The sequence below is a fragment of the Ceratotherium simum genome, unplaced genomic scaffold (genome assembly GCF_057802395.1).
Source record: "Ceratotherium simum simum isolate JZ-2026a unplaced genomic scaffold, ASM5780239v1 HiC_scaffold_43, whole genome shotgun sequence".
Classification (NCBI taxonomy): domain Eukaryota; kingdom Metazoa; phylum Chordata; class Mammalia; order Perissodactyla; family Rhinocerotidae; genus Ceratotherium; species Ceratotherium simum.
Genome location: NW_028261259.1, coordinates 4593754 through 4618685, shown reverse-complemented (window position 1 = coordinate 4618685; position 24932 = coordinate 4593754). Strand labels below are relative to the sequence as shown.

The window sequence follows — 24932 nt, the reverse complement described above, 5'->3', positions numbered from 1 at the left end:
CAAGGCTAGAGTCGGTTGAGAGCCTTAGGAATTGAGCGGAGGAAAATCGAAAATCGTAGTAGTTTCCCTGGAGCAGTTACTTAAACGATTTGATATTTAAAAATTGTAAAAGCAGAATAAAAATTTGAAGATATTTTTAAGTATTGATAAATTATCCTTCATTCCACTGTTTTAACAGTAAGTTACATTTTTTATACTTTCCCTCCATCTTTGCTTATGCATATATATTTTCACATAATAGAATTCATAATACCCTGTAGGGAGTCTGCTTTCATTTAACTTTATATGAAATTTTTTTTTGCAAGTTGTTTACTTTTGATAATTATTTTATTGGCTTCCTAATGATCAAACTGATGTATCATAACCGTATATGGTGCTATTACTAGATCGGGAGGTTGATGACTTTTTTCAGGATTACAATAGGCAATGTTATCAATTTAGGTATTTTTACTTTTTCTTTCTTTTGGATTACTCTTTTAGGATAAATTTTTGAGCCTGAGATTACTAAATTAAAAGGTAGAATTTATTTTTAGCACTGTACATTTTGCAATTGGGGAAGATGCAGTAAAACTGAAAGGGAAGCAAACAAATCCACTCTCCTTCTGCTGCTCCCCCTGCAGCAAACCTCTCCCCAAACTAGGTGCTCAAACTTGAGAAACTGTCTCACGTTTTACTTTTTTGAGACACTAGTATCGGAGCCAAGCTTAGGCTATTCAGAAATTGACAAAATCACAATTTGGAGAGATCACGATTAACTCCCTACCTTTGAGGAAACTGAAGTGTACTTCGTGGCAAAGAATAACAACCGGGTTTTAGGAGGGACAGAAGGTGGATGAGCCTTGATGGAGCAGAAGTGACTGGGGCGGGAGAGCTCTAGGGCGTTGCTCTGGTTGAACTCGCTATCCAGGGAAGCCTGGAACATCCTGAGGTTCTGCGGCCACTCATCAACCAGCCTTCTCGCCTGGCCGGGCTCAGGCGTTTGGCAGTTCCCGCCTCCGTCTGTGCGACACCCGGGCCACAGTGAAGTTCGGAAACGTGAGCTGAGCGGCACTGACGGGGGCTCTGGGAAGAACCCGGCAAGGCTTTCCTTTCGCTTGGTCTACAGACCTGAAGAATGAGACTGCGAGTTTCCAAGGAAACGGATGCACGGGTTAAGTCGCCAGTTTCAAAATCTCAAAACGGAGACTTTTCCTTTAAACCCTGCGCTGTGCTCCCGTCCTTCGCTCTTCAAGCGTTCGCCTCCGGGTCATGAAATACTTTGCGTTGGTTTTTATTGCAGAGGCCTCCCTCGGGGGCCAGGGTTCTCGCCCCCTAACCTCACGCCGGGATTGGTTGCTTGGTTTCTGCTCTGGCGGGTGATTGGGTGCTGGGAGTCGAGGGGGCGGGAGGCGGGAATTCGTCCGGGAGAGCGCGGGCGCGCAGCCTGGAGAGAGCTGAGGAGGGAGCGGGTGAGGCGCCGGAGTCCGCGTTCGGCCAGGGAGTGGCAGCCCGGTGAGGAGGCGAGAGGTTTGGGGCCTCTCCTCTCTGCCAGGCTCCGCAGTGTGTGCTCGCAGATACCATTTCCTTTTCTCCCGGGACTCGGAGCCCAGGCAGCGCTGCCTCGGTTTTCCTCAGAACAGGCCAGCCTGTCTCTCCTGGGGGGGTGTGCAACCTGCCCGAAGAGAGCCTTCTGCTCTCGCCTGGCCGCATGCGGGCCGTCCGGGTGACCTCGTCCCTGGGCCTCCGGGTTCTGAACGTGCGGAGGCCGGAGGGAGCCTGTCCCAACCCCCGGGGAGAGGCCCCGGGCCCCCTCGACCCCCCGCTGACTCGTGGCGGCGGGGACGACGGCGGGAGGCGGATCGGGGCTCGTGCTTTATCCCCTGGGGGATTGCGGCGACTGTGGGTGGGATGGATTTCTAGGCTGTATCTGAGGAACTAGCCGGCTTGCGTTATTGGCTGGGGTGAAGGGGTTAGAGTCCACCAAATCTCTACTCAAGAGTTGCACAGATAGAATCACAGAATATTAGAACTGGGAAATACCTCAGAATAGTGGTTCTTAGCTTGTTTTGGAACACATAGGCTAGGGGTCAGGGTATAATTGGCTTCATAAGCTGTTGAATTACTCTTCTAACCATCCCTCCATCCCCAGGTCAAATTTGCCGTTTTTTTTCACTATTGCAAGGAAGTCCTCAGTTGATAACAGTGCATATCAGTCTCCCCTCTGTTTTCAGTTATTTTATTAGGATATAGTTCTGGGAATGAGAAATCCACGGACTTTCTCTTCAGAGAAACCCAGTCATGTACCAAGACTTCTGCACGCAATAGCAAGAGAGCACAGTCTCTGACTTCCGTCTCTGGATCCTAGATTAAGCATAGGTGGTTTAGAAGAGGTGGGGATTAAAGTAGATCACCTCCTCTGTGTCAAATACTGGAGTTTAGGCAAGTTCTATCCATTACCTTACTTAATTCTTAACTCAATGCCTGGCTAATTTTCATCAAAACTCTATCAGGTAGATAATCTTATCTCCATTGCACAGATGAAGAAACAGACTGAGGTTCAGTGATTCACACAGTGGGACTCACACTTAAGCTTGCTTTACTCCAAAGCCCATCTTCTTTTCATTATACCCTTCTGACTTTTAAATCAGAATTATCAAGCACCTACTGTGTGCCAAGGCATTTTCTCCCTTACAACAGTTTTTCAATTAGGGATTATTACAGATGAGGATCTTAGTCTAGAGAAGTGAAGACATGATCAAGGAAACACATCTGAGTTGTGGGAACCTGATCTAGAACTCGTACTTCTACCTCCTGGTTCACAGCTTTGGCAGAGTAGGGATACAAATCCGGATTTGTCAGATTCCGAGACATGTTCTCAACCACTGTGATGGTTAAGACTAGGAAATTCTTTTACTTGCATTTGTTTTGTTTATACATTTAGGAATCCCCTTTTTATTTCTAGACTTCTGTCCTAGTCTAGTTGGGTATCTGGTTTTCTTTGAATGGCATTGTTTCAGTCTTGATTTTCGTTTCTGCTGCAGTTAGGAATCTAAGTAAACAGGAAAGCATGACTCTTCAATATGGTCTGAATGTACAGTTGGTGGGGTGAAGATGAACTTTCCTTGTAAAGCTTGTCCATCATAGCTTGCTATAATGAATTCTGCAAGTATTTTTCAGCAGTTAAGTATTCATTAAGATAAAGATGCTGATAATTCATAACGTATACTGAATCTGTGACTACATTCATTTTCTCAGATAGTAAATAGATTGAAAATATTTGCTGGGTTCATGGAAGAACATGTAACCTTTCGAAAAATAATCCTGATCGCTATGAACTGTATATGGTTAGGAGTCAAAGGAGAATAGTCTGAAAACTATTCTCAGCTCATTTGGCACTTCTATTTACTGTATGGAATTACTATCTTCTACAAAGTATTTACTGTCTTTTACACAGAATACTATATTTCTCACCATATTTTTTGAGATGATTCAATCATATAGAAAATTAATAGACCAATGAGTAAGCCAACTTTCCAGAGTTGTTCAATCTTAATATTTTGCCATATTTACTTTATACCTTGTTTGCAAGTAACATTACTAGTATGCTGAATTTATTGTTTTTCTTTCCTAGACGTGTTGTTATACTTTTGTTACATATGTATGTATCCGTAAACAATATAGAGCATTACTTTACCTGTTTTTAAACTTTGTACAATGATATGATACTGTACCTATATTTGCTCAGAAGTGTTTTTAGTTGCTTAACATTATTTTTAAGAAGTAGCCTTATTGATTGTTAATCTATTTTAATTGCTGTGTAGTATTCCATTGTATGAATATACCAGAATTTTTTTATCCATTTTCCTTTTGACAGACATTTAAGTTGTTTACATTCTTTTGCAATTCTAAACAATGCTGCTATGAACTTTCTTATGCGTGTTTCCTTATGTTCCTGTGGGAAAGCTTTTGGATATATACATAGGACTGGACTTCCCGATGTTGGGTATCTTCAACTTTGCTAGAAATTGTTAATTTCTGTCCAAAGTGGTTGTAGCGATTTACACTCCCCCTAGCAGAATCCTCGATTAAGTTTTCATCCAAGATATTAGTGTACTCTAGTTTTACAGAAATGACGGTGCTTGCATCATTAAGGCACAAATTGCTTTGTTCATTTCTTTTATGCCTATATGCTTTTAAGTCCAACATAATTTTAGGGAGAAAGATAAAGGCATAAGGTCTAGATTGAACTAAATACTAATTCTCCCTTCTGCTATTGCTATGTTCCCTCAAGTACAACCTTACTTCTTGTTGTGTTTGTACTTGTGATGGAGACAGACCCTAATGAAGTAAATTGTTTACTGATTTTTTTTATTGTTTTTGTGTCAATAGATTGTCCGAGGATTAAAAAGTAAGCAGCATTGTTTGTTGGAGAGCCCTACAGAAAGTGGGAAAAGCTTAGTCTTACTTTGTGCTGCTTTAGCGTGGCAACAGTCTCTTCTTCGTGGTGAGTATTTGGTTGATATATTCAGCTTGATTATTGGGACTTGAAAAAAATATAATAAAGTACTTTTTATCCAGAATGATTCATTTAAAGAAATAGCAGTAACTAAGAATATACTTTTGGTCTTTCTTTTAATCCTCCCTGCTTGATATTTTAATAAGTCTCAATATAAACGAATACTCAAGTGGTTGTGCCTTTATTACATTATTAATTTTTGACTATTATCTTTTTGTAAATTAGGCAAATTGATGATAATTTCTCTATAAATGTCTCTGACATCATGAGTGTTTCTCTCCTGTCCTAATTTGATGTTACAGATGGGGTGACCAACTTGTCCAGATTTGCCAGGTACTTTCCCAGGTTTAGCACTGAAAATCTTACAGCCTGGGAAACCTCCCAATCCTGGGCAAATTCGAGTGGTTGCTCACTGTAGCTGCAGAGGATGATTAATGTTTTTTGAATTAGAAATATTATAAATAGAGGTTCTTTCACTTTTAGGGAAGCCAGCGGATGAAAGCTTAAGCAAAAAAGCTAAAGTACCATTGTCACGTCGTTGGACGTGCCATTCAAAGAATTTTACAAAGGATGGCGAGGACCGAGGAACTTCACGTCATTTCAACAGTCCAAGTACACCACCTTCTGAAAGAAATGGCACTTCATCAACTTGTCATGGTAGGTTATATTTTTGCCTGGGTCTGTTGGTATGTGTAATAGGAACCTTCATTACTGTTGTTATGAGACCTAATTTGATAAATTTGATGAGCATAATTGATTAGGTACCTCCATCTAATTTCTCTGGAATTATTTTTAGATAACACAAGAGTGGTCAGAAATCCTTGGACTACTTTATTCTTGGCTTGGCTTTTAATTGATTTGGACATTTTGCTAGCTTAAATCATTTTTTGAAGCAGGCAAGACAAAATAAATGATATTCAGAAATTGATGTTATTTGTAGGCAGGATTGTTAATTATAGGTTAGAATTTTAGAAAACATTGATTTGTATTGTAAGACAAAATCTAGTTAGCCTCATTCATTCTTGATAATTCTGCATGAACTTCTGAAGGCAGTATCCTGCATGAGGATGAGATATGTTTTAGGTATGATCCTTGACTAGTTCTAATTAGGTTTATTTAAGAGAAATATATTAAGAATAACATAAGACTATTCATTTTTAAAAAATATTTCTCTGGCTTTGACTATATGGAAAAGATTGATCGTTATTTGCCTAAGCCAGAAACCTAGGAGACATCCTGTACACGTTGCTCTACCTTATTTCTCCGTGCAAATCTCTATCTCCATTGACAACTCCCTGGTCCAAACTACCATCTCTTGTTTAGAGCATGAAATAACTTCTTTTCCTGCTTTCACTCATGCCATTCTTTAACTAATCACTGGCAGGGAGAAAAGAGGTGGCCATGACTGACTTAAGTCGCAACAGTATCCACTTCCTAAAATCAAGAATGGAGTCATTTTCCTCTAAAGCACATGACTATGTGTGATTCTGTTAGGAGTGAGGAAGAGGAGATGGACTAGTACTGGAGAGGTGACCAATAGTGTTGTCTACACTGTTTTGACCCTTAGCCCTTTTGACTTTCTTTCCATTCCTTCAAAGGGTCATGCTTTCTTCTGCCTCAGAGCCTTTGCTTGTGTTAGTGTCTCTTCTGAGGAAAGTTACATCTTCAACTTGTTATCCTCCTCTTCCATTAGGTGTTGCTTAAATGTCGCTTCCTTGAGGGAGCCATACTGACCTTTCCGTTAGATCAGATTTGGTTTCCCTGTTATTTTGTGTCATCTCACTGTGTTTGGTGTGGATCCAAGTTCATTTATTTTGCCTATGGATATCTCATTGTTCAGCACCATTTATTGAAACGGCTATGCTTTATCCACTGCATTGCCTTTGTGCCTTGGTAAAAAGTCAGTTGTCAATATATACAAAACTTTCATTTTAACATCATTGTGAGTTAGGGCTGTTTAGAATAGTCTCTTGAAGCATCAGATGCGGTAAATCAGGGTTGTATTCTTTATAATTTTATGCAAATTCTTTAATAAGATATAAGCTAAATACAGAAAAGCATACAAATCCTAAGTGTATAGCTTGATGAATTTTCACAAAGTAAACACACTCGTGTATCTACCACCTAGATAAAAATAGGATATTCCCAACACCCTACAGCCCCTTCTCATGCTCCTTTCTAGTCACTATCCTTTCTCTGCACAGGTATTTGTTCCCCTCCCTTCTGTCACCATTGATGAGTTTTGCCTCTTTATAGAAATGGAGTGATATCTGTACTCTTGAGTCTGCGTACTTTTGCTTAACATTGTATTTTGGGGATTCATTTGTGTTGTTGCATATAGTAGTAGTTCTTGTTGTGGTATATTATTTACTTCTATGAACACATCACAGTTTATTAATCCGTTCTGCAGTTATTAGACATTTGGATGGTTTCTCCTTTGGGCTTTTAATGCTTTTATGAACATTCTTGTTCATTCTTTTGCAAATAGGTAAGTATTTTCTGTTGGATATATCCCTAGGAATGGCATTGCTGGTCATAGTGTATGGATATGTTCAGCTATAGTAGAGACTGCCAACATTTTCCAAAGTGGTTGAACCAGTTTATGCAACCCCTTCACGACATCCAGTAGTATATGGGAATTATGTTCTTCAGCATTCTTGTTAACACTTGATATGTCCAGTCTTCTAAAATTTTAGCCATTCTGGTGCATGGATGGTGTTCTCGTGAGTTTGAATTGGTATTTCTCTGGTGACTAATGAGGTTGAGAATCTTTATATATGTTTATTGGTCATTTGAATATTCCTTTTAGTGAATTGTCTATACAGATTGCCCATATATCTATTGGGTTGTTTCTTACTGATTTCTATGAGTTTTTTTTTTTTAATATCTTCTGGCTATGTCTTGTTTCTTTATAACTTTGTATTTTAAAGACTTAACTTTATACTTATACTTGTACTTTTGTATTTTAAAGACTTTAAAGCTTAACTTAAAATAAGCTTCCTGCAAATGTCCCTGCTATAGAGAACAGGAAGATAAGCCTTTTGGTCTATGCAAATAATATGATTTTTTTTTTAATGAATTGGTGTAAATCTCATTTGGCACATGGCAGTTCAGTTTTTCTAAAATTAAATTATTGTTTTTGGTAGACGTTCCCTGGCCTTTAATGGGCCCATGAAAATTTGCCCTTTGATTTATTTGGGACAGGGTTTCTCAAAAGTGGCACTATTAAAATTTGAATGGGATAATTCTTTGTTGTGGCAGCTGTCCTGTGCACTGTGGGATGCTTAGCAGCATCTCCCAGGCCTCAACCCACTAGAGGCCAGTAGTACCGACCCTCTACTTTGTGACAACCAAAAATGTTTCCAGACGTTGCTGAATGTCCCTGGGGTGGGAGGTGAGGGTGTTAAAATTGCCCTGGTCGAGAACCACTGATCTAGATTTGTTTGTGGGTATTTTACCAGTTTGCCAGGAAATTACAGAGCTCAAAATTACGTGTGTTTTCTAAAATACATATGGAAATACAAAGGACTAAGAATAGCCAAGATATTTTTTAAGCAGCAGGTCAAGGTGAGAAGACTTGATCTATGAGATATCCTGATTTATTATATATAAAGCTATAGTAACTAAAGCACTTTGGTATTAGCACAGTGTTAGACTAGTGGAAAACAGTAGAGATCCCAAATCCAGTTCCACGTGTATCCAGAAACTTGATTTATTTTAATAGAAGTGCTCTTACAGAGCAGAGGGCAAAGGAGGGGAGTTTCTATAAGTTGTCCTGGGACTATTAGATATTAGTATGGAAAAAATTCAAATTGGAACCCTACTTTACTCCGTACACAAAAATCCATTCCAGGTAGATTAAAGACCTAGGCATGAAAGGCAAAACTATTAAGATGTTAGAATATAGTGTTTTTCAAACGATGTTCTTAAGAGTCTTAGAAAAAACATGGCTTGTAGTGGGAAGGGGACAGTGGATCAGGGAAGTTCTAGGTCTTGCGTGCTCTTTTGGAAATTTTAAACGCTATTTCTTAAAAAACTGTAGTCCTCCTCAGAAAAGGCTTGAAAACCGTGCTGTGTGGCATAGAATGCCTTCTGTGTTTGTGCAGACTAAAACTTATTTTTTTTTTTTGAAAATAGAAAGCCCTTGCTTATAGGGCTTTCTCCCCTAGTAGTCTGTAAATCCTTCAAGGCCAGGGACTGGTGTTTTTTCATTGTTTTCCCATGGGGTCTGGAATTGTATGGACTCAATAAAATAAATGCTTGTTAAATGAATTCAAGCACTGGGAGTGGAGGGAATGTATAGAGAAGGGCAGAGAGGAAGGAAGGTACTTTGAAGAAGACTCTCATTTACAAAAAGGGAGAAACCACTGTATTGGAATAGTTAAGAACCGTGTTAAAGACATTCAGGTAAAAGCAAATGCATTTATTCTGTTGCAAGAATACAGAGTGTTATGTTTGGCTGTATACCTAGAGGTTATGCTTATGGATTTTAGAATCAGACAGCAGGAGTCAGTCATATCTAGGCTCTGCTTCTTACTAGCTAAACAATATTGGGCATGAACTAGACTTCTTTAAAACCTAGTATTCGCACTTATAAAATGGGAATAATATTATTCGGTGATTTAAGAGGTCATTGATGACCTTGAGATAGAGCTTTCCGGGTTGTGGGATTAAAAGCTAGATTGTAGGAGCTTGATTCTACTATATTGTTAAGCCTAAAGAACATTGAGAAGCTCAGTAGGAAACAAACATTGAGACGCTGTAAAGAACGATTTTTATAGAAATGAAATACATTTTCTTAAGAGAATCTTACAGTTATATTTTTGAAGCCACGTTATTGGGAGTAGTCTACAAAAGCATAAAGCTACAATTGGACGTTCCTGTTGAAAGTATATTTCTCAAAATGTTTGCTATATCTTTGTTAAGGTAAACTGAGTGGTAAAGTGTTTTTAAACATGTTGAGCATTTCATGTTTTAAAGTATGTTATGAAATTTTTAGAAATAAATAATACATCTTGATTCCAATTTTTTTCTAGAAAAATTTCCTGGAGGAACCCCTGATGGCATAGCGGTTAAAGTTTGGCACGCTCCGCTTCGGCGTCCCAGGTTCAATTCCCAGGTGCGAGCCACACCACTCATCTCTCATTGACTATGCTGTGTCGGTGGCTCATGTAGAAGAATTAGAAGGACTTACACGTAAAATATAGAACTATGTACTGGGGCTTTGGAAAGGGAGAAAGAAGAGAGGCAGATTGGCAACAGATGTTAGCTCAGGGAAAATCTTGCCAAGCAGGGAAAAAAAAAGAAAAAGAAAAATTGCCTAAGTGTAAGTTATTTATACTCATTTTTTATGACTTCTTATATAAGACTCTCCTGAAAAAACTATACTGGCTGCAAAGCTATCTGCCAATAAACAGGTATCCATATGGAGAGATGAAAATGGTGATTTTCAAGTAGAGAAGAATTCAACCCTTATAAACTACACAGCAGGTAAACAGAATTTGTTGGCAGTGAAATATTCCCGTTAGTTCTAGTAGAACAAGGTAGCCAAGCATCAATCAAGATTTCAGTGGTGCTTGTAGAGAGTAGTTGAGTCATGTCACAGACGTAAATTGTAAATTATTGTAACTTCATTTTATATAGTTACTCATTACAAAGGAGTTTATTATTATACTAGATTATTGAGGCTAACATCATTAAAATGTAACTGCATGGTGCTTTCTTATATAAGAGGAATTTGACAGTAAACTATTTACTTAAGGCATATACTGATAGTATAGCTACTTTGTACTTTTAATTCTTCTGTTGTTTTGATCTAATAATGGCATTTTGGGGGGTCAAAATACCTTTTTTTAGAAACCTTGATACAACCATATGCTGTCTTCAAAATCTTACTTCAAATAAAGCAATAGAGGCAAGTTGGAAGTAAAAGCATGGAATACATAAACAAAATAATAAGGGAATTATGGTGCCAGTTATCATTGGATTGCCCCTGTGTAACAACATCAGAGTGTTGCCCTCTATTGTCTGTTCTGCAATAATGGAGCTGCACCCAGTAGACATTTCTCTTTTGCACCTGGCAGAGGTTAAGCTTTGTCAGAGAAGGTTTGGGACAAAGGCCCTTCCTTCCTAATTCCAGGGTGCTTCCATTCTTTCCTTTTTCTTTTCCTGCAGTACAACCAGCAGTGGCACAATTCAGGGGTGTCTACAGGGACTCACCCACAGTGGGTGATCCACAGTGGATTCAGTGGATCCCCTTGGATGGCTTAATAAGGAGAATGAGTGGCACCCCTGCAAGTGGAATCCCAGTGAATCCAATAGGCATCCCAGCCTCATCCTACCTGCCCATGGGAGGGAACAGGGCTTTCCTGTTTGCCAGTCTCAGCCTGCTGTTCCCTACCTGCTGAGCTCTGCCCTGACAAGGGACTGGTACTGGCCTTGGGAAACATGACAATCTTCTCCACCATCCCTGTGCTGCAATCATTCCTTCTCCAACAAGGCCTGAAGTCAGCCTTGGTGAGGGGGTCCTCTCCCAAATTTGTTTCCTTCTTAACTACTCTATTGTAATTCTGGGCTATTCTCTATAGTTCCCTTTAAATATTTATGGTTAATTGTTCATTATAGAAACTGTCCCTGCTCAATCTATTGGTTGGTTTCCGTGTCCTGATTGAACCCTGATTCTTATCATTATATATTATTTTATAGGGTGTTAGTGCTAAGGGGAAAAATGAAAGGGGAACAAGTTGGATAGGGAGTGTCAGGACAAGAGGATAGTTTATATTTTAAATGACATGGTCAATACAGCCTCACCAAGATGACATTTGAACACAGAATTAAAGATAGTGAAGAAGATGAGGCATGAAATCATCATGTGGAAGAGGATTCCAAGTGGAAGGAACATAGAGTGCAAGTCTACAGGTGGGAGAGTGCCTGGCATGTACCAGGAGCATAATGGAGGGCAGAGGTACAGGGGATGACTGGCCAAAGATGATGTCAGAGAGAGTGTGGGACCAACTGTATGGTGCTTGAGGTCCATCATAAGGACTTGAACTTTCCCCCTGAGAGAAATGGAGAGCCCCTGGAGAGATTTCACAATGTCAGGGTGTGACATCTGGTTTTAAAGGGTCACTCCAATTGGTACATTGGGGATAGATTGCAGGTCAAATATAGAGGCAGAGAAACCAGTTAGAAGGATACAGTGATAATCCAGGCCAGAACAATGGTGCAATGTGGTCCACCCAGCCATCAGGGAGTAACAGGGTGTGGACTTACATACCCACCGCAAGCAAAGAAAAAACTAGTCAAAATACATGATATGATTATTTCGCTAATGATCAGTCTACAAATGCAGTGGGTGAAAGTCCACAAGGCCAGAGAAAAGCAACCTTCATGTAAAGAAAAATTCTGAGGAACTGTGAGTCACACCACTTGCAACAACCACAGATTCTAGAATTATTTGAGATGTCAAGACAATGAGGAGGGAATAATCTTTTCAACAAGTAGTGCTAGGACAGGTGGATATCCACATGTGAAAGAATAAAGGTGAACCCCTACCTCACACCATATACAAAAATGTTACATATTCTTACCATCAAAGATGTAAATGTAAGACCTAAAACTATAAAACTCTTGGAAGAAAACATGGCCCTGGATTAGGCAATGTTTTTGTAATTATGGCACCCAACACAAAAGCAACCAAAGGGAAAACAGATCAATTCAACTTCATCAAATTAAAACTTGAGTGCGTTGAAAGACACGATCAAGAAAGTGAAAAGACGACTCAAAGAAGGGGAGAATATGTTTACAGATCTTTACATATCTGACAAGGGTCTACTATTGAGAATATATAATACATTCTCCCCTCTCAACAATTAAATACAAATAGCACAATGAAAAATGGGCAATGCATTTGGATAGGCCTTTCTCCACAAGAAATACATGCCTGCCTGGTGCTGTGCTGTCCCTGCCTGAGGCTGCAGTTCCTGTGCTGGCCATCAGGTGGCAGCCTCCTGTGTCAGTGGTGCCCACTGAGATTTGCTGGAGCAATTGGAGAAAGGAGGAGTCATGCAGAAGTCAGGCTGACCCTCCGCCTGCCTCAGGACCCACTTGCACTTCCTATTAGTAGTGTTCCTCTTCACCGACTGAGTGGAGCAAAAGCAGGAAGGAGGGATCCAAGATTCCCCTATTTGTTCATTCAGCAGCTATGTGCCAAGCCCTCACCCTGGGCCGGGAGCCCTGGTGGGCCCAAGGGTGGTGCTGAAATCTACCCAGTGGTCCCTGCACACCAGGAGCTCAGTCTGGAGGCAGATGGACAAAAGCACAAAATCAGAGACACGTGAAAGAGAAGAGCATGAACTGGAATGAAAATAAAGAGAGTCCTGCAGGGAGGGCTGGGGTCACACTGGGTAGGAGGGTCTGAAAGGCCTGACTGAGGTGACACTTGCTGTGACCAGGATGACATGAGGACCCAGCGCTGCACTCACCTGTGATCAGCGTGCCAGGGAGAAGGCACTGCTGGTGTGGAGACACCCAGGCAGAAGTGAGTTTGGCCAGAGGAGGTTAGAGATGTGGGCACTGTGGCTGCAGAGAGCCTGGAGGGGAGAGGAGGGAGAAGGGCAGGCCAGACCCAGGAACTGGGAGATGGTGTGAGGTGTCTCCTCCTCTCTGACAACACTGATCCCCACCCTGCATCTTTAAACTGCAAATATTCGCTCTCTCTCCATCTCTGTGGACCAGGAATCCTGCACAACTGAGCTGGAGCCTCTGCTCATGACGACTTCCAGGTTGGGGCTGTGGCCTCCACGGAGGCTGGACCAGGGTGAGATGTGCTGTCAAGCTTGCTCCTGTGGGCTCGATCAGGATCAGCTTCACTGAGAGCCCAGCTCCTTTCTGTCTGTTGGCCAGGGCACTCCCTTGGTTTTCTTCTGCGTGGGCCTCTGCATAGGGGAGCTCAGGACGTCCATGTATGTCCCCAGGTCCAGGGGTTAGACAGACTGAGAGAGGGGAACAAGGGGAGAGGGAAGAGGGAACACAAGAGAGCGAGTGAGAGAGAATGACAGCCTCGGTGATGGAATCTGGGAAGGGTCGTCCTGTCACTTGTGCTGGGTCTGCTGGTCAGAAGCCAGTCCCTAAGCAGTCAGTGGTCCACAGGGACGTGTAGAACAGGCAGGGAGATCATCCCTGCAGGGGCACGCTGACCTTGACTCGAGTGTCCTGGTTGCGAAAGGCTCCCTTCCTACCTGGGCTGATCCTGCGTTGAGCTCAGATCCTCCTCCTTGGGAGTGTTGCTCATCGTGGCCCGGGTGTGCTCTCCCGGGTTCCCTGGGCTCCTGTCTCCTCCAGGAGGGAGATGTACACTGAAGGGGCTGAGGCCAGAACAAGCAGGGACCACTCCACCCTCCCAGCTCATTTGCTTCCTTCCCCAGGAGGGCCGACTCCTCACGAGCCTCTCCTCACTGCTCACCATCTTCTCTGCTCTGAGAGCACCTCGTTTCAGCCTCTGAAGAAGACCTGGGGAGAAGTTTGCAGGTGGGAAGGCCTCTCTCCATGGGAGCCCCAGAGTGGACAGGGACCTTCAACAGGGCTGGGCATTGTCCCCTCAGTCAACTTGGACTTCCTGGGAGGCAGCAACACCTGGGGGCAGGGCCTAGGCTGGTGGTAGGTCTCTAAGCATCCCCACAATGCCCATCTTCCTGGTCTCACCTGATTGGGCACAGGCCTGCACAAGCACACAACCTTTCAGACCCCCTGGTGTTATTGCAGCCCATCAAGGCCGCTGTGTCTGTCTCATTGTGTGGTTGTCCGTCTCACCTTCCTGGCTGATTCGCTGCTCTGTTCTAGATCCAACCTCAGGCGGCTGCAAAGTTGACCTTCCACGTCAGCTTGCCACTGAGATGGCTACTGTTTCCAGAAATGCTTAGGGGCCGGGCTTTGCCCACCCATGGTGACATCAAGTGGGCAACCTCTGACAGTGAAGCCACCCCCCTTCAGGATTGCGCCGCTCACAGGGCTGTCACACTGAGGGGGTGGAGACGGGACCTGCCCTGGGCAAAAACACCACGACTCTCACTGTTCTTTCCTTAGCTTCAAATGCTCCTCAGTTGGTTGTATGTCTTTGGTCTCTTCCCAGAGGTTGTTTTCTGACAGCGCGTCCGGTGTGATCATGGCTTTCGGGAAGAGGATTGGCTGAATTCCTCACTCAACCATTCGGTGTGTCCTGCCGCCCCACCCCGATCACTTTCTGAAGGCGCATCCTTTCAGCAATCTGAGGACACAAGATTGTGAGTCTGTGTCCTGGAGGGATTTTGAGAAGAGCTGGTGGGATGGCAGTATTGCAAAGCATAAAGTCTTGCTTCCAGAAAGCTGTCTGGGATCCTCAGCATCTTGCTGTTTTGGAGTCAAAGCCCTGAGGTCTTTAAAAAGCCAGCAATGTTAGAACATGGGCAGGACAAACAAATGTCTCTGGGCTCCAACACCAACTAAAATATTCTGAATTTCTAGTAACCTGAGACGAGTGGAAAGGAATTGGGAGTGTGGAGTGGAGGGGCGCTTTGGGCCAACTACGCATCTGGGAGGAGAAATGCCATGCAGAGCAGCCTTTCTGGGGACATAAGTGTGGGACATGTGTGCAGACCCCCGCTGCAGACATTGCTGCTGCTGCCCTTCAGTTCCCTCAGCCCACTTGAGTCCCTGCAGTCCCTGGGAGCCAGTCCCCAGCAGGCCCACAGTGTCCCCCTGGAGCACCTGCATCCACTCTCTGCCTGAGGGCTCTCTCCTGCACCGGGAGCTTACTCTCCTGCAAGCCTGTGCCAGCCTGTAGCACAGAAGCCTTCATGACCCGGGGTAAACCCTCCACCCACGGGGACAGAGCCAGTCCGGGTGGGATCTCGTCTCCCAACAGGACTAGGATGGATGCTCACCTCAGTGCTCCCTTGTCAGGCCCCGCACTGGCTCTCCTCCTCCAGGCTCCCTTCCCCTTGGCCTCCCTCGAGCCTCCTCCATCACCTGCAAACAAACCACTTGCCATACATTCTTGTCTGCTTTCGGCCCAAACCCTGCCGAGGCTCCATGCTGGCTGTGACTTGGAGCAGGTCGTCCAGCCTTCAGGACTTGAGCTTCCTCACCTGTAAGATGGGGACAAAAGGCCTGCCTCCCGGAGTCGTCAGAGGAGACACAGCGTGGGAAGATGCAAACCGCAGCAAAGAAGGATGCCAGGTGATCACCTAGTGAAAACACCAACCTTGCCAAAGAAACAGGATCTCGTGAGGCTGAGGGAGAAATGCGGGCAGCCTGTCCAAAAAACATGGAGAGACACTGACGAGTGTGGGCGTGCAGGGTAGGCCCCCGAACAGTGGAAGAGCCATTAACAAGGAGGGTGACAGGACAGAGGCTTCCAAGGAGAAAGATTTAAGTGTTGGAGGATCACAGAGGCCTTAGGAAAATCGTGAGGCCCTGGAACAGGTTTACTGAAATGCTATTATTGGCCGGAAAAATGTGTTACAAATACCCAGTCCAATCTGGATTACTTCTCATTGGTTGTAGGAATGAGCGCACACTTGTGATTAGAACCCACATTTTGTTAAATATAGGATATGTTTATTTTTCTTAACTTTTAATTATTTTTTTTGTCGATGAAGTGCCAACCATGGGTTTTCTCCGTTCTTCTCTTTGCATGGGCGGCCTCTACTTTCAGAAGTGGATTCCTGGTGCTCATCACCCCTGCTAACCCGAGGGACAGCCCTCTTTCAGGTCACACAGTGGATGTGAGCTCCAGGTGGGCAGGGACCACGTCGGGTCATACTCACTGGTGAAGTTACAGTGCTCAGCCCATGGCAGGGATCAGATCGTATTGGCTGAATGAGTGAGTGAAACAATGAACGAATGCATGAATGAGTACATGAGTGCAGGAGTGAGTGAGTGAAGGAATGAGTGAAGGAATGACTGGGTGAATGAAGCAATAAGTGAATAAACCACAGAAGCTGGATCCACACAAGAGGAGCCTTTATCTGTGTCGGGCTCACAGGGTGTCACAGCACAAGCCCTGGGCGGTGGCATGGAGCATGTCCAGCTGTCCTTCCAGCGCTGAGCGTCCGTCACCCTCAACACAGTGTGGTCCTGGATCTTCTTCAGCATCCCCCTCAAAAATTGCTGAATGTTCCCGGGAGCAGGGCAGCAGGAAGGGAACCTGAGGAGGGACTTCCCAGACCCTGCGCCCTGGAGGACCACTGTGACAGCCTGGCAGGGGGCTCTTAACACGCTCCAGGCACCAGGCTAGAGATGCTCAAGGCATTCCTCAGGGAAGTCTCCCAACAGCCTATCAGGAGGCCAAGTTATTTCCTCATTGTACAGATGGGGAAACTGAGGCTGAGAGCCTCACCTGCATCACCTGCTAGAAAGAGGTTGAGCAGGGACTAGGACCCCTATTTCTCTGACTTTGGATCATTCCAAACCACTGTCCTGCACTGCCGCCTCCTCGGGCTCAGGGGTCCTGGCCTCCCTGGGGCCTGCACCCATCTGGCCACCAGCCATCACTGAACTAAAGGGACAGGGTCAATCCATCTGCCTGGGGCTGGGTATGGTGGCCAGGGAATGACAGCCATGGACGCTGTGGGCTCTCCCAGTACCAAGAACCAGCCTATCCCCCCGCAGAGTGAGGTCTCTCTGGGCATCAGGACCAAAATTTCTCAGAACTTTAGGGAAAAGAGGTCCCTCCCTCAGCATGGGGGAGCCCTTCTCAGGCAGGCCCCATGGGGTCTAAGAGGCACTGGGTTCAAATCCCGGCTCTGCCACTCTGCAGGACACAGAGGGGGCAAGTCTCTTTGAGCCTCAGTTTCCTCATCAGTGAAATGAAGACAATAATTGCTCCTCCCCCAAGGAGTTGTGGGGAGGATTCAAGGAGATAGCTCAAGAGGAGAACAGAGGCCCCGGTAAGTGCTCATCACCGTGAGCTGTTCCTGCTGATGTCACCCCACTGAGAGCCCCCTGGGGCCCTTCACTTCTGCCCACTCTGATCTCCCCCCAGGCATGCCCTACTCGCTCTGACTCCACTGTTCCTCTGGAATGCCTTTCTCCACCCCATCTCGTCCCACGGCAGTCAGCCAGCCAGGTGGGGATCCAGGACCCAGCCCTATCTCTCCTCCCGTGATTCCTCTTCATTAGAGCTAGTAGCTGTTGAGGTTTGAGAAGGTGCAGGGCACTCCAGGTGCAGCCTCAGCGAACTTGTCTAACACCACCATGAAAGGTCGGCTGTCACCCCACTTCACAGGTGAGGAAACCGAGGCTCCAATGGCAGTGCCTCTCCGAGGTCACCAGGGCTCTCTCGCTCATCCCCTCCATCGCAGTGGCTGAATGTGCTGGATATGTGGGCCGGGGCTGGCACAGTGCCTGAGGCAGCCATCACTCTTGGAAGACCCTGAGGTGTGCTTTGGGCACAATGACCTTCTCCAAAGCCTCCAGCCCCGTGCTCTGACCTTCTGGCACCTTCTATGACACCTCCACTGTGTCTTGTCAAAGTCACTTCTGCTCACACAAGCTCAAGTGGGTCCTGCTGTTGCAACTGAGAACTCCCCCTGGAGGGGGCATGTTCAAGGAGGTCCCTGTGACTCACTGCACTGCCCTAGATGTGCTTTCCCTACTGAGGATGGGGCTCTCTGCTTGGAGGGAGAGGGAGCAGGCAGGAGTGTCCAGAACCTCATCATCATCTGTCCTGGATGGCAGGCCAGGCTGCTCAGCTCAGGTGAGTTAGGGAGCAGGAGGGGCATGGGCAAGGACAAAGCGGAGTCAGGTGTGGTAGGGGCGGGACCAGGGGTGAGGGGAGTGGTAGGGACAGAAGCAACAGGAGCGGGGCCTTCCAGCTGGGCAGGTCACCCCAGGTACCTTCATCCCCTGCATCCTAGCTGCTCCTCCTTCTCCCTCCCTCCCTCAGGTCTCTGCTTCAGGGTCTCTGGACTTCCTGTTCCCAAACAAGATCACAGGGTAGAAGGAGACCTTGGGTGTCAGAGACTGTGACCAACAACTTAACATCACGTTTACATTATGAGCCAGAATCTCCACCTCTAGTGATCGGTCCTAAAGAAGTAGAGATTTATGGATGCAGGTGTTCCTTTCAGCACGCTGACGGGAGTGAAAAATCAGAAATGATCCGTGTTGCCCAGCAGAGGCTCTTAGGAAATTCTGAGGCCGACGCAGAGGAGGAAGAGGATTGACTGGCCAGGGTCCAGCCCTGGGGAAATCAGGTTCCAGAAGAGCACACTCCCTGCAGTCCTTCCCACACGATAGCCGCAAGTGCACACCCACACACACTTGCACATAGACATACCCCTGTGCATACAGATGCACACAGCTGAATGGGCACATGCACACACGTGCACACACACGTGCATACAAAGGCAAATGACTGAAACGGTAAACACTGCCTATTAAGGGCACTCCTCAGTTTCCACTTAATTCTTAATTCCCTTAGAATTCATTCTTTTACTATAATAAACGTTCATTGTCTTTGTAATAAAAAGCTTTACAAAGATAAACTAAATAATGTACTTCAGTCCAAAGATGAGTGATAAATGGATAACATTAACCATGTGATTTTAATCTTGTTAGAATTATAAGAGGAATAGAGGCACATTCTATCAAGTTGAAACATCACGCAGGCCCCTAAAGGAGAAGAGAAGCGAGTGGCAATTCCCATCCCCAGAGCTGAACCCCATGGACGATTTGGTGCGTATCTCTCTGGCTCTGTCTCTCTCTGTCTGTCTGTCTGTCTCTGTCTCTCTCTCACACACAGATTCATTTTCATAGATGCGTGTCTCCCGGCTGATATCACATATACGTGGTCTTACAGACGGGACGGATGGATCCCATCGCCTCGCCATGGACAGTAGTGTTCCTTCCAATTGCTTGCTATTGCAACCAGTGCTGTGATGAATAGTCTGGAAAATACATCTTTGAAAAGTTGGGCAGGAATTTCTGTGGGATGAAGTCCTGGGATCAGCACCGCCGCCACAGGCGTGCCCCTGGGGACAGCGATGGGTCCTGCAGGCTGGTCTCCAGAGAGGAGTGTCCTTTCACACTTGTCTCTAGGGGTCTACTGGGGCCTCTGCTTCCTCACATTGTCACCAGGGCTTGTCATCACCACACTGGAACCCTGCCTGTCTGATGGGGCCCAGTGTCCTCTCCACAGTGTCTCCATGTGCGCGTCTCCTCCTCAGGGAGCTCGCGCATCTCTGACACGTGTTGCCCCTGTGTAGCACCTCTCGTTGGCGTTGAATGTGTTTGCTCTTTATCTCTTTTTAAAACTCTGACTTTCGAGCGTTTTTTTAGACCACAAGGATGCGTAACCTTTCCCTGGCCTTGTGTTATGAGGAATACATTCCGGTTTATGGTTTGTCTTTCCAGCTTTCAACCCTTTTCTTGTTTTTGTTTTTGCCGCACGAAGAGCAACGCGTTTCGTGTGTGGCTTCTGGCTCTGGTGTCCCACTTAGAACAACAGTCTGTACCCCAAGATTATGCACATATGTACCAAAAGGGCTTTCTTGGATACATCAAATCTAGACTCATCTGGGATTTTCCTATCAAATTAGAGAAATTCTATTTCAAATAAAAACAGAAAAGGAAAACCTATCAGGCCGTGTGAAAATGAGTGGGCAGACACAAATGGCCACCTACGGCATGATTTCACTTATAGGAAACATCCAGAACAGATTAAAAAAAAAAAACCGTGACAGAAAACAGATTAGGGGTTGCCAGGGCCTGAGGGAGAAATGGGGAGTGAGTGCTTTTAGAACAGGGTTTCCTTTTGGAGAATGAAATATTCTGAACCCAGACAACGGTGATGGATGCACAACATTGTGAATGTACTTGATGCTCATGAGGTGTACAATTTAAAATGAAAAACAATAAATTGTTAAAAGATGAAAGTTAAATTTATTTTAAATATTCAAGATATAAACAATAAAAACAAAGCAATGAAAGGAACCAGGAAGGAAACAAATACAATAAACATGGTAGGGAAGGAAATTTGTGGTAAGGGAGCAGGTGGAACAGGTGGGACTGGAGGTGCTAATGAGGGAGGTTCCCGAGCCAGCTCTCCCAGGCCGCAGAGATTGGCCTCAGCTGCCTCCCTGTCTCCTGCAGGCGCCTGTGCAGGGGATGGCTCTCCCTGTACGGAGGCTGGGCCCTCAGCTGCCTCCTGATCTCCTGCTGGAGCCTGTGCAGGGGATGGTTCTCCCTGCACAGAGGCTGATGCCTCAGCTGCCTCCTGGTGTCCTGCAGGAGCCCCTGCAGGGGATGGCTCTCCCTGCACGGAGTATGGGGCCTCAGCTGCCTCTCGTTCTCCTGCAGGAACCTGTGCAGGGCATGGCTCCCCCTGCACAGAGGCTGTGCCCTCAGCTGCCTCCTCTTCTCCTGCAGGAGCCTGTTCAGGGGATGGCTCCCCCTGCACAAAGGCAGGGGCCTCAGCAGCCTCCCTGTCTCCTGCAGGAGCCTGTGCAGGGGATGGCTCTCCCTGCACAGAGGCTTGGGCCTCAGCTGCCTCCTGGTCTCCTGCAGGAGACTGTGCAGGGGATGGCTCTCCCTGCATGGAGATTGGGGCCTCAGCTGCCTCCTGTTTTCCTGCAGGAGCCTGTGCAGGGGATGGCTCTCCCTGCACAGAGCCTGGGGCCTCAGCTGCCTCCCTGTATCCTACAGGAGACGGTGTAGGGGATGGCTCTCCCTGCACAGAAGCTGAGGCCTCAGCTGACTCCTGGTGTCCTGCAGGAGCCTGTGCAGGGGATGGCTCCCCCTGCACGGAGGCTGGGGCCTCAACTGCCTCTCGTTCTCCTGCAGGAGCCTGTGCAGGGCATGGCTCTCCCTGCTTGGATGCTGAGGCCTCAGCTGCCTCTTGGAGTCCTGCAGGAGGCTGTGCAGGACATGTCTGTCCCAGCACGAAGGCAGGGGCCTGAGCAGCCTCCCTGTCTCCTGCAGGAGCCTGTGCAGGGCTTGGCTCTCCCTGCACAGTCTTGGGCCTCAGCTGCGTCCTGTTCTCCTGCAGGAGCCTGTGCAGGGGATGGCTCTCCCTGCACGGAGGCTGCGGCCTCAGCTGCCTCTTGTTCTCCTCCAGAAGCCTGTGCAGGGTTTGGGTCTCCCTGCACAGACGCTTGGGCCTCAGCTGCCTCCTGGTCTCCTGCAGGAGACTGTGCAGGGGATGGTTCTCCCTACACGGACGCTGGGGCCTCAGCTGCCTCCTGGTCTGCTGCAGGACATGGTGGATATAATTTTTCTCCCGAGATTGAAGCTGGGTCCTCTGGCGGCTCTGAAGGTTTTATCACTGTCACTGCTGACGCTCTCCCGGTAGCTGCTGATTCAGTCCTCTGGGACACCGGCGCCTCCATCGGGGAGATGGATGGAATATCCACTTCCACCAGCTCCACGCTGTCTCCTGTCTGGAGCTCTACAAAGACAGTGACTGGCTCCGTCCCAGAGGCATCAGAGCCCTGCCCAGCTGTCCTTGCTGCTGCTTCTGCCCTCTGGACCTAATTCTCCCAGATCAGGCACACACCTGTGCCTGCACAGTATTCCCCCCTGAGGAAAGACCTACACCTCAGGGTCTTGGGATAAACCTCAGGCAGAAGGGCGCCACCCCCGCACTCCACGTCCCACCCAGCCGGCCTTGATCTGGGCTTTGAACCTGACCGACACCCCCAGGTTTCTAACACCACACCGACGGCTCCTGCTCACGGTTGTCTACCCACATGAACCCCCCCTTCCAGGCACACATGGGGAGGGGATGTAGGGCTGCCCAGTTGGGACCACAGTGGTAGCCTGGTTTGGAATGGCCTTCCTTGGGCCTCCCGGTGTTACCTTTCCGTCCCTCCGGGGAAACGGCAAGAGCTGTCGGCCATGAGAGGGGCATCAGCATCTGCATCGGTCTTTGGGAGCTTTCCTGGGGCTCCGGCCCTGGTCATTGGGAAGCAGCAACTAAACATGTTGCTCCTTCTAGACAAGTGCTAGACAAGTGAGCTCGCTTGGGGGCTGTGTTTAGGATGTGGGTGCCTAGTTACCAGGGTTCCAAGTTCTGTTGGGCTCTGTGAGGTCACTTCCTGGGATCCCCTTACCTAAGCTTCCTCCTCACACAAGACCTTCCTAAGGGCCCCCCAGGCTGCTGACTGCTCACTCTCCATCTCCATACCCTGTCCAGACACAGTCACACCAACACAGTCCACCCCACAGCCTCTGGGGAGGTCTGGACGCAACCGGGGCCCCAGCTTTGAGGACACAGAGTTGAATTCAGTCCCGCTCCTGCTTCTTGCCAGTGATGTCACCCTGGACAACACTGCGCCTCTCAGGGCCTCCCCCGTGTCCCTGTCTGTGTAGTGGGGGTCATTCTAGCATCTACTTCCTAGGGATGTCTTCATGTGTATAGACATAGAGATCCCTTCAGAGCCTGTGAAACCATGGGCTGCTCCCACACATAGCTCCTGCACAGACTTGGCAGTGCCAGGATTACAGAAAGGGCTGGCTGTAGCAGAGACTACAAGGCAAAGAGGCTTGGGTCTGCCTGGCGTCTGGGAAAGGCACTTCCCCTCTTGCCTGTTTCCCAGTGTCCCTAGGGAGGGTTGAAATGAAATGACGTTCAGACATCATCTCCTTCTGGCTCGCAACCCTCCAGGGCCTCCTGTTATGTTTAGACTCAGGTCCAAGTGCCTGAGTGGAGGTCATCTCAGCCTATGTGGAGGGCAGCCCACACAATGGCTCCCAGCGTTCCCACTTCCTAGGCACACATCCTTTGTAATCCCCGCTCCTCGAGGAGAATGGACTTTGCGGCTGGCTTCTAACCAACAGAATTTGGCCGAGTGATGGGATGTCACTTCCATGGTCGGTTTAATGAAAAGTCTGTGACTTCTGCCTGTTTCTGTCTTTCCTGTGTTCATTCTATCTCTCTGTCTCTATCTCTCTCCCTGTCTTTGTCTCTCTCTCTCTCTGTGTCTCTGGCTCTCTGTATCTCTCTTGGTCTCTCCCTGTCTCTCTGTCTCTCTCTTTGTCTCTCCTCTCTGTCTCACTGTCTCTGTCTGTCTCCACTCTTTGTCTCTCCTACCCATCTTTCTATCTCTGTGTGTCTCTGTCTCTCTTTCTCTCTCTCTTTCTGTCTCTCTGATCCACTATTCAGGAGAAGCCAGATCAGATATTATGAGCTTCCGTCCCTATGACACCCCTAAGTGCAAAGAACTGGCAGAGGGTCCCGGCCCACAGACAGAAAAGGCCTGAAACCCCCCATCCAAACTGAATCCTACCACTGCTCCGATACTTCTGAATGATCTCCGAGATGGCTCCTGCCTCTATCGAGCTTCAGTTGAGAACACAGCCCCAGCCTCCTGCTAGACCTTGACGGGGAGCCTCCCAGCTGACCTGAGCCTGGACCCTGGTAGAGACACTGTCAGATGCTCAATGATAGGTCTTGTAAGTGCTAAGTGAGGCTAATGCTGTCACCCAGCATAGACAGCTAGTACCTCCTTCCAGGCCTGGGTCTAGCCCTGCCATCCTCTTTCCCTCACTTCTCTCCTCCCCAGCTCACTCTAGCCACACTGGCTCTTTTCTCACCTCCTCTCTCATCAAATTCTCTTCTACCTCCAAGTCTCTGTGCCTTTGAGCTTCCCCCCAGCACGCTGCTGGCAGACAGATGCAGGGCTGGTTCCTCTTGTCCTTCTTCTCAGGGCACAAATGTCCCCAGGGAGGCCCTTTACACCCACCTAGGGGCTCCAGGCCCTCCCTCCTCCAGCACCCTGCTTCATTGCCCTGTAGCACATGCTCTTCTTTTTCGCATGGATTTGTTCATGATTTTGTCCCTTCCACCTCCAGGCTGTGAGCTCCTGGAGGACAGGGACCATGTGGGTGCTTTCAGCACTGCCCTCAGGACTAACATGGACCCTGCTCAGGGTGAGTGCTGGGGCCACAGTAGCTGAAAGAATCATGAGAGGATCTCAGAACCCTCCCACCTCTGAGCAGCTCCCATTGTGGACGTGGATGCCAGTAATCAAAGGTTGCTTTGGACAGAGGAACACCCAGAACGAGCCCTCGGCATCCTTTCCCTGCTCCACTTGCTCCATTGAGCACGAGTGGACACAGGACTCCCCTTGTGGTCCGCCCTAGCCTTGTAGCCCCAGGCAGGAAAGCAGAAAGCAAAACACACACCTTTCTTTGTTTGGGGTCCTCAAGGCAGTGGTTCCACCAGGGCCGAGGGCGCAAAGGAGCAGGACCTGCGGGCTCCAGGAGGGACGTGAGGGACCTCCGAAGCCTCTCTTGCTCCCCGCTTTCCTTCCACTGGCCCTGGCGTGTCCCGTTGACTCACAAGGTCGCCTCACCCCAGCCAGGAAAATGACTCCACCTCACTTCCAAAGGAGGACCCCGAGGCTCCAACAAGAATGACCTTGTCCCTGGTCCCCAGACAAGTCGACCAGTGCTCTGC

The 24932-nt window shown here is 47.2% G+C and overlaps 1 long non-coding RNA gene across 17 annotated transcripts; it reads left to right on the top strand.

Annotated features, from left to right (window-relative positions):
• Positions 1-967: 967 nt before the first annotated feature.
• On the top strand, positions 968-20893 carry LOC147911446 (uncharacterized). Of its 17 annotated transcripts, XR_015550975.1 has the most exons (11): positions 3358-4483; positions 4979-5152; positions 9532-9985; positions 10670-13034; positions 13232-13313; positions 13921-14152; positions 14625-15709; positions 16188-16268; positions 17292-18729; positions 19094-19210; positions 19292-20893. It is a non-coding gene; the product is annotated as an uncharacterized LOC147911446 (long non-coding RNA). The 17 variants fall into 17 exon arrangements; XR_015550971.1 differs by having other exon boundaries at positions 14625-16268; XR_015550973.1 differs by having other exon boundaries at positions 3359-4483; positions 14625-16268; positions 17292-18230.
• Positions 20894-24932: the final 4039 nt, after the last annotated feature.